The 10220-nt window shown below is 42.0% G+C and overlaps 1 long non-coding RNA gene across 1 annotated transcript; it reads left to right on the forward strand.

Annotated features, from left to right (window-relative positions):
- Nucleotides 1-2884: 2884 nt before the first annotated feature.
- Nucleotides 2885-4233, forward strand: LOC125122166 (uncharacterized). Its single transcript, XR_007133717.1, has 2 exons — nucleotides 2885-2923; nucleotides 4095-4233. It is a non-coding gene; the product is annotated as an uncharacterized LOC125122166 (long non-coding RNA).
- Nucleotides 4234-10220: the final 5987 nt, after the last annotated feature.

Consider the following 10220-nt stretch of genomic DNA (forward strand, 5'->3'; position numbering starts at 1 on the left):
GACATGTCTCCATAATCACTCTAGACAGGGTGCCTTAAAAGAGTTCTTATACAGGTGTTGTTTTCTGAATTCTCAGTCAGACTTAGAGAAGGAAGGTGCCTTCTAGAATTGCTAGGGATGTAATTATTTCTACTAGGAAAACATAAAGTAATCCTCTGAGAGGTGTTAACATACTGTCTCAAATGTTAGAGAGGGGTGGGTTTTGATCAAGGAGCTGAAAAATGCAGTAGAGCAGGACCTCATGGCTCATCCCCTCCAGATGCCATCATTTGCATCTACTAAGCCCAAACTCCCCCATCCACCACACTCCCTCCCCCTCCATCTTGGCAACCACTAGTCTGTTCTCCACCCTCAAGAGTTAGTTTCTTTTCTACAGATTGGTTCGTTGCTGCCATATAGTAGGTTCCAGATAGATGTGACATCATATGGTAGTCATCTTTTGCTTTTGACTTAAAGATGAACATTTAGCATGACACAATGATGTGTCGTGACAGAATATCGAGTCACATTTCCTTTAAGAAATAAGCCTCCAGTTTACATCACCAAGGCAGTGCCTTCCAGGCTGAAGTTGAACTCTGATCACACGATCACAACAGTTCAACTAGTTTCTCAGAAGTCAGAGGCGGAGTTCAGAAAACTTGCTTATTGTTTCACTTCTGTGCTCCATGTAATCCCACAGGTCCGACTTCATTTTGTCCACATGGACCAGTGAGCAGGCATTGTATCTTTTGAAAGGTAAGGGTAACTACTCAACTTCTTCCACTCCTTTTTCATTCGCTTTTCCTCCCTGTACTTCATTTTTTAGCAGCTGAATCAACAAAGTCTTCCTCAGTACTTTTCTCTGCAGCAAAATAGATGGATTTAATGCTAACAAACTAACAAGTGTAATTTCCTTCACACGTGAACCTACTTACAACTGGATAATGGAGTGGTTTACATGGCTTGATTTTATTATATTTCCCTAGTTGCATTTACTTTTATAACTTTCAAAATAAGAATGATACCAATTTTAACTTAAAAGTATCAATAATTACTGAGAATATATTAGAAATGCATGTGCATGTGTGTGCATGTATGATTTTCTCAAATTGGTCTCAAAAAGAGAGTGCAACCTTACTTTCCAGCCTATTACCTCAAATTTCATCTAATGGGAATACGTTATGGTTGATTGAATGGACATATATTTGTACTTGTGCTCTGTATTGTGATTGGCTCTACTATATTTCTCTGTCAAAACTACTCCCTACTCCTTCTCCCTGCTTCAAAATAGAGGTTAGGAGTTCTATGGATCCTGTAAGCTGAGGCATAGGTCCAGATGCAGCTCCAATTTGACCCCTAACCTGGAACTTCCATGTGCCACAGTTGTGGCTGAAAAAAGAAAGAGGAAAAGAGAAAAAACAAACAAACTAGGGGTTGTTTTGAACAGTGCACATTAATCACAGTGTCAGGGAAGAAGAAAACATTTCTGAGTGTTTTCTGATCATCGTCCTTGTTGGAACTGTGGTGAGGTAGCTAGCAAATGACACTTCTTCTAAGGGCAGAATGCGGGAAGGAGTCAGGCAGGTGGTGATCAGCTAAGGCAGGTGGTGATCATCATTCATACTGATGAATTATGGGACAGAGTTTAGATGTGCAGCCACAGTGGGCTTCGGAATTCTTCATCCCCAATTGGGCCCTTTGCCTCACAGTCCCAAAGGGAGGAAGCAAATGCTTGACACCACTACCGGGGGCATGGTGCTTCCCGCAGATGTGAGACCCAAATTCAAGGTGCTCTGGGCAGACACAGCTTTTCAAAGAAAAGATTCAGAACCAAGCAGGTGCTCCTTAGTTCCTTCTTACAAACTCACCCACCAGGTAAATCTCCTTTCCTCTCCTGAGGAGGGTAGAGAAGGCCTAAGTCCTCAGGTGGAAACTTGAGGCCGAGGAAATGAAGTTCGCCTATAATTTCTCACTGGAATTAAATTGTAGTTGGGGTTAAGCTCCTCTCTTTTATATATACCAGGTAATGATGAGATTGGAGAGAAGGATGCTAGGTGGCCAAGAGAAATCTGTTTTAAATTCTAAATATGGCCATAAATTACCTCCAAGGTGGATACTCCATTTGTTGGCTGACTTTAGTAAAACAAATTTTATTTGGAGGAAATGAATATTGTTTTAAGGAAGAACCTCTGTTTCAGTTGGCTTGATACCATTAAAACTTTTCTCCTTCAAGTTCCCTGTCCTTTGGTTAAAAAAGGTGTGCTTTAGGAGTTCCCGTCGTGGCGCAGTGGTTAACGAATCCGACTAGAAACCATGAGGTTGCGGGTTCGGTCCCTGCCCTTGCTCAGTGGGTTAACGATCCGGCGTTGCCGTGAGCTGTGGTGTAGGTTGCAGACGCGGCTCGGATCCCGCGTTGCTGTGGCTCTGGCATAGGCCGGTGGCTGCAGCTCCGATTCGACCCCTAGCCTGGGAACCTCCATATGCCGCGGGAGCGGCCCAAGAAATAGCAACAACAACAGCAACAACAACAACAACAAAAAAAGACAAAAAAAAGGTGTGCTTTAGAAATTGAGTATATTGACTGCATGTAATAGGAGTTACATTAATAATTTACTCCTGTTCATGCCTTTAAAACATATGATTTAGTTAAAAAGTTACCATTTCATGTCCCATACCTCAAACATTATTTGGCTACATGACACTCTTCCATATTAATTTTCTCTAAGTTCTAGTTCAAAATCTGTGTCTTTTCCCTCATCTGAGGAAGGAGCAATCCCCAAGTTAGGTCTCGTCTGAACGTATTATTGACAGGCCACATTTCATAAGCTATATATCATTTGTGCAATAATGACTCTTGTTTAACTTCAACATTATAAATAACATTTGACTTATTTCAGAGTCAGGCAGGAGATGGAAGGAAACACAAATAGAGAACTGGCAGAAGGTATGGTGTCAAAATTTATGAATTAAATTTAGACATGATTTCTGAAATCAACTGTAAATAGTAAATGGCAACTCTTTCCATTATTTGCATAACAGACGCTACATTAAGTATTTTTCCTATACATATCGCATGAAAAGTGTGAAACAATACACATTCATAATGAAAAATATACTCATTCATTATTTATACGTCATGTTCCTTCGCTTTCAAAGACTTCTCAAAAAGTCTATTTCTTTTTATTTGTGGCTATATTCTTTCTCTATTTCTGCCTTTCTGCCTTCCTCATGGCCCTGTCAACCTGCACACTGACACTGTTCTGAGAAAACATGGGGTTCACCAACTTCTCAAATTTCTGGTAGTGATTGAGGCCAAAAAACCCAGACTCAGTTAATCACAGTTCATGCAGCTCTCACTTGTGGGTGACAATCCCATCATTAAAGTTGTCATTGGTTTAGCTTTTGCCCCCAGGAAAAGTTCCACATTCCTTTGCATGGAATAAAAACACCCAAGTCAGTTTGGTTCCTGAGGAAGCACTCCGCCTTATCTCCCTCCTACCCTCCTCTGCCCCTTTCCTCTGTCTGGCGTCTACTCAGACAGACAGCTGACAATTCCAAACAGCTCCTCCTCACCTCTGCTCTTTGCGTTTGCTTCTTCCCTCCAGTTCCCATAGTGTGCCCTTGTCCTCTAGGTATCTACTTACACATCACCTCCACCAAAAAGCTGACAATATTGACACCAAGTTGGATGTCCCTTCTGAGGGTTCCAATCATGTCCTCTTTGGTACCTGTCATAGGTCTTAGGACTCTGTATGGAAATTCCCCGTTTGTCTATTTTTCCAGTTTAGAGTATGTGATTATTCCAGGTAGCCTGTGTCACCTTCCACGTGTAATTCCAGTGCTTGTCACAGTACCTTAGCACAGGCTATTGAGGAAATGAATGAGGAGTGAGAAAACCAGAAGCTCTGATAATTGGCCTTGAGAGCAGTGAGCTCAGCCTGTAACCATGGGCAAATGATAAAATAGTCATTGTGTATTTTGTGCTGTAATTGTATGTAGATATTTTTCATTCTTTTTAACACTTAGAAAGGTCTCCGTTATTTTTAACTCCCTTATATTTAGTTAACTAGAAAGGATTTTAGATAAAGAATGCCATTCTTTCCTTTTCTCTCCAGCCATTGCTGAACTTGAGTCTGTATACCAGAGAGCTTCTCGTCTAAGATCTACTGATGACCTTTTGAAAACATCACACAACAATATGTACAGATCTTGAAGAAAACTCATATTGTCTGAAAAATAAACAGTAAAACTTTATCTACTGGACAGTTAACATTTTTATTAGTTCCCATTTAACATGTTGTAAAAATCCTTATTGAAGGAAATATTTTGGTATCATATATGAGAATTTATACAGTATTTTCAGTCATTTTTCTTTGTATATAATGTTTAAGCAGATTTTGTGAAGAAACCCAGCACTATTGAGTTTTTCATACTCCAACTGAACCCAGATAGCAGCTATTTAATCAGCAGCCAAACCACCAAACCTGTCATTAATATTTATCTGTGTTGGGAGTTTCCATTGTGGCACAGTAGAAATGAATACAACTAGGATCCATGAGGATGCAGGTTCGATTCCTGGACTTTCTCAGTGGGTTAAGGATCTGGTCTTGCATGAGTTGTGGTGTTGGTCACAGAATTGGCTCAGATTCCATGTTGCTGTGGCTGTGGCTTAGGCTGAGGGCTGTAGCTCTGATTCAAACCCTACCCTGGGAACTTCCATATGCTGTGGGTGCAGCCCTGAAAAACATAGCAAAAAGAAAAAAAAAAAAACCTGTATTTAGCAGTGTTGATTAGATGGCTTTCTTGTAGTTTGCAGTTTTATCACTGGATATAAAGATTTAGACAGACATGATTTGAATAAAATGAGGCTGTGGCTATTGTCAATGTGTTGACATATTACAAGAGTTGCAGAGTCATAAAAGTAATTCTACATAACTTTAAACTCTGATACATAGATCTTTCCTCATGCAGCAATAAGATTTGCCTACGGCTTTTCCCCTTTCCTAATTTTTTTTAAATTTACTTTTTGGAAACAGTTTTAAAATTAGAGTTGTCCCAGGCACCTGACTCAAACAGACATCATCACCAAACTAACATATCTCCCATATATTTCTCTAAGGTACCATTTATTTTTCTCCTGTGTTTACTCTCCCCCCACCAAGAAATCATTTCTTTTGCAGAAAATGCCTTTCTCCTACTCCTTGCCACTTATTAAGTAGGATGTAAATCCCAAATCTAGCCACTCCTCCAAACCACATATCTTTGTAAGCATCTGCATATGGAGAATATGTAATTAAATGGTTTTTCTCAGGTAATCTGCTTGTATCTATCTAATTTGCAGATTTCCAATCACTGAAACTAAGAGGGTAGAGGAAAAGTTTTTTCCCCCAACAGACCAAGAGCTAAAATTTTAATAACGCTTACTTACATCCTCTTCCTTTTTCTTTCTTTTATTTTTTGTATTTTTGCCTTTCCTAGGGCTACTCCCATGGCATATGGAGGTTCCCAAGCTAGGGGTCTAATTGGAGCTACAGCTGCCAGCCTATGCCAGAGCCACAGCAATGCTAGATCCGAGCCACGTCTGCAACCTACAACACAGCTCACGGCAATGCCAGATCCTTAACCCACTGAGCAAGGTCAGGGATCGAACCTGCAACCTCACGGTTCCTAGTCGGATTCATTAAACACTGCGCCACGACAGGAACGCCTTCCTTTTTCTTTCTGTCCTCTGCTTGTACCTGGGCAAACTCCAGCTCACAAGACATTGATTATGATTATGATTATTTTCTTCATCCAGGCACCTTTATGCTGCTGAAGAAAGTCAGACATCTGCCCAATGAGCCTACCATTTTATTTGCATTTTCTTTCTTCAGATGGCAATTTAAAATCTCCTCCCTCAGTAAACTTCCTGCTGTTTCTCCCCACTGAATTGGACCAATCTTCTCTTCTATGACAAACTTCTAGAAAGATTTGCCTCTTTTCTCTTTTATACTCTCCACCACTTCCAGGATTTCTTCTCCTTCCCCCATTCCTTTGAATGGACACCAGAGTCCCTGATGATTCCAACCAATAAATAAAGTGCCACCTTTCCAGTCTTTGTCTAAATGAATTTCTCATTCCCCTTGGCATTCATTACAATGAACCGGCCTGACACTCTCTCCTTTTGGCTGGGCTGGGATTTTATTTATTTTCTTAAAGGATTTAACAATAGTATTATTTGTTTTCTCTCTTTTGAAGTTCCTATTTTGTCCACAACCATGGCATGTGGAAATTCCTGGGCCAGGGATTGAACCTGGGCCACAGCTGCAACTCAAGCCAATGCAGTGACAATACTGGACCCTTAACCTGCTGCACTACAAGGAAACTCCTGGGCTGGGCTTCTGATATGTTTTAAATTTTATTCTGAATGTACACACAGAGACAGAAGCTGTAATTATGTAAATCATGAAATCATGTAGCTTTAGGGAAATCAGAACAATCTGGCTTTGGCCTTTCAAATCTTTTATTAAGGCTTTCCTAGGACCATCATTAAAGAACATATGCAGAGAGAGCAAAGACCTGGAAAAGTTTGTTAGAGAACATTGAATTTCCTACTTAACCTCCACAAAGGTAAAAGCATTTCTATGTATTCGGCTCTAAATGAACTCCATAGAAAATACAGGGGTTCCCACTGTGGTGTCGTGGGTAAAGGAATCTGACTGATGACTGATGCAGCTGTAGCTCCAATTGGAGCCCTAAAGAGATTAAAAAAAAAAAAAAGCAAAAACTTATACAGTTACCAAGGCAATTGACAGTAATGGTTTTAAGGATGCCATGTCTGGAACACGCTTTATCCTGGAAATTGTGGTGCGTAGGGTGAGTGGGTCAGTGGGGTCCAGGAAGAGAGATGGGACTCTTTGCTCAGCGCTGACTTTTTAGAGAGTCTGTGTGTTCCCCAAATACCAGCCTGGTCAGGAGTGACCCATCTAGGGCCCAGGAAAATAGACCCACTTACTTCGCTGGCCCAAGTCCCTCCCCCGCCCCTCCTGCCAATGCTCTGCCCCAGCCACCCAGGCAGAGGAGGCTGTGGCCCACACTTCCCTGGCCACATTGGAGTCCAGGGCGAGAGCTGACTTGGTGAGCCTGGTGGTAGGGAGAGGCGCATGGAGCCAAGGGCTGGGGCTGCCCTTTCTGGGCCCCTGGGTGTCACTGTGGGCCAGGTGCTCTGGGTGAGGCCCCCACTCTGCCTGAGGCCCTGAGCCTCCCTAACCTTTGCCCAGACTAGTGAGCCCTGGACAGATATCTCTGCTATCAAAAAAAGAAATAACCTTCTATGTGTAACATTATGGACTGGAGGACTAGGACGTGGGGGGATTTGGTATCATTAGCAGAAGTGAACATAAAGCACATGGTGTTTGTTGGCTGCAGCATTACTGTGTGTATGTGCTCCTGTGTGTCTTTGTATGTTGTGTGCATGTGCACACATGCATGCAGGTACACACACAAGCAAGGGGGAACACTATAACCATCATCTGACCCAAAAGGGAAAATGTGACTCAGGAATTAACAACATAAATGTTCCATGCAGGAGGAAAATGATCTAAATCCTCTTATTCATTCATCTATCACCTTTTCAATTATTAAGAAATATTTTCTGAGAGCTTCCAATATTTCAGAACTTGCAATATTCTCAGGATTAAACTGTAACTAATACCATGCCTTTCTCTTCATAGAACTCTATATTCCAACAAGGCACTAAAAATTACCTGCAGAAACAAAATTTCTAATATTAAAAAGAAAAAAGATGATGATATATTGTATAATTACAAAACATCACTACTCATGTACAGCAAAAAGTGGCACTTCATAAAATAAAAGTAACATTTAAAATATTGTCATTTCTGGAGCTCCTGTGGAGGCTCAGCGGGTTAAGGACCTGGTACTGTCTCTCTGAGGATGCAGGCTTGATCCCTGGCCTCACTCAGTGTGTTAAGGTTCCAGCATTACTGAAAGCTAGCAGCTGAGGTTGCAGATGTGTCTCAGAACTGGCCTTGCAGTGGATGTGGCAGCTGCCTCTCTGATTTGACCCCTACTCTGAAAACTTCCATATGACACAGGTGGGGCCATAAAAAAATATTATCTATTCTGGCTCTTCATACGTATTTGTAGAAAAACTGGCTATTAAAATATTTTACAAAATTCTAAGTTTTGGAAAAGTTATTCTGCATGAACTGGGGAGCAAAGCTGCATTTCCTTTCTTGAGACCTAGGGTTGCTATTCACTACATTCTGAAATAAGTACTTTTAAAATTGTTAGAACTCAAAACTAGACTCTTGAAAATCAACAATGATGTTTATAAGAATAGAAAATCTGCTGTACATGCTTCTTACAATTCCTTTCATCAGTCATTTGCTTTGAGAATCAATAGGTTACCATTTGAAAGGATCCCTATTTTGTTCTTTAGAGTGGGCTCCTCCTTTCCTTCTAAATTTTTTTTTTAATAATCCAAAACAATCCAAAGTAACACAATCCAAAATAATGATAATCATGAAAACCAGCATCTCCCAATGCATTATAGACTATATACAAAACTGATAAATTTGAACTAAAATGTATGCATACATACAAAGGAAAAAATAAAAATGCACTTCTCCCTGTATGGTTATTATGCTATAATGACACTTTAAGAAAAAATGGTATGCCATATGCAGGAGTACCTGGAAGTTGCATAAAATTGCTTTTATATTTAATGATAGGAAATGAAGTAATAAGTGTTTTTATTGCCCACATATTTAGTTCCATATGAAAATTATATATTCCTTCCTTCGTCAATGTGATCATTTGTCTAGTTTGTTTTACTCCAAGGGTAAGGTGTAATGCATTAACTCCTGAGAGTTTTCTATTGGAAAATGACTATTTATGAAATTCTTCATGATCAATTAACTTTGCACATACTGCCAGTCAGGAGACATCTCCAAACTGAGAGTAAATACTTTTGGAGAGGCGGATCAAGATGGTGAAGGAGTAAGACGTTGAGCTTAACTTCTCCCACAGACACTTCAAAAAAACACATCTGCATGTAAAATGACTCACCCAGAACATCAACTGGTTGCTGGCAGAAGATCTTAAACCTCCAAAAAGGGCAAGAAACTCTTGGAGTTCCCATCATGGCTCAGTGGTTAACAAATCCGACTAGGAACCATGAGGTTGTGGGTTTGATCCCTGGCTTCGTCCAGTGGTTTAAGGGCCCTGTGTTGCCACGAGCTGTGTTGTAGGTCACAGACACAGCTCAGATCCAGAATTGTGCCATAGGCTGGCGCTACAGCTCCGATTAGACCCCTAGCCTGGGAATGTCCATATGCCACAGGTGCAGCCCTAGAAAAAGGCAAAAAGACAAAAAAGAAAGAAAGAAACTGTTGACATAACTGGCTAGAACAAAAGAAAAAAAAGAGAGAGAGAGAAGGGAATCTGGATGGGACTAGCATTCCTGGGAGGGACCTACAAAGGAGAAAAGGAACTCACACTCAGGCAAGCCACCTGACCGACTGGGAGATCAGCCATGACAGAGGGACCTCAAAGATGCCAAGAAAAGCACAGCAGTTGGACCGAGGAGGGCAAAGTAGAGTGAGAGCTGCACAAATCATCTGCACCACCGCCCCTGAGAGGCTTGGGTGGGGGCTGGGAGCTGAGACTTAGGCTCTGGAGGTCAGTCCCGGGGGAGGACTGGGGTTGGTGGTGTGGGGACAGCCTAAGGGGCTAAGGAGCACTGTGCCATATGTGAGGGAGTGGTGTGCTACAGGCTGGGGAGTGGAATGCCATGGCAGAGAGAACCCGGGAGAAGGTCAGGGCCCATAGGAGAACCAAGCGGCCAGTGTTGGGGAGGGCGAGAGGAGGAGGGGTGGACTGTCATAGGAATCTCCCTGCACATCTCTCTGCAGGCTTTCAGAGGGTGGGATGTCTCTGGTGCAGGCTATGGGTGGCAAGAAGCCACTTGTTTGGGCTATGGGAGATGGGAGATGGGCACTTCTTGTGCAGGCTCTGGGTAGCTGGGCACCTTTGTGAGGGCTAAGGGCAGTGGGGGGCTAAGTGCAATGTGGTGCTTCTTGAGTGATCTACAGGTGGCAGGAATGGACCAGGGTGGTCTTCTCAGAGGCCAGAAGGAGGAGTGGCCTGCCACCAATGGGGGCCTGTGAGTGGGCTCCACCTGTGGCCCCCATACCTCGGGTGCTGGCAAAAAAAAAAAAAAAAAAAAGGCACTGCAA

The sequence above is a fragment of the Phacochoerus africanus genome, chromosome 3 (genome assembly GCF_016906955.1).
Source record: "Phacochoerus africanus isolate WHEZ1 chromosome 3, ROS_Pafr_v1, whole genome shotgun sequence".
NCBI lineage: Eukaryota > Metazoa > Chordata > Mammalia > Artiodactyla > Suidae > Phacochoerus > Phacochoerus africanus.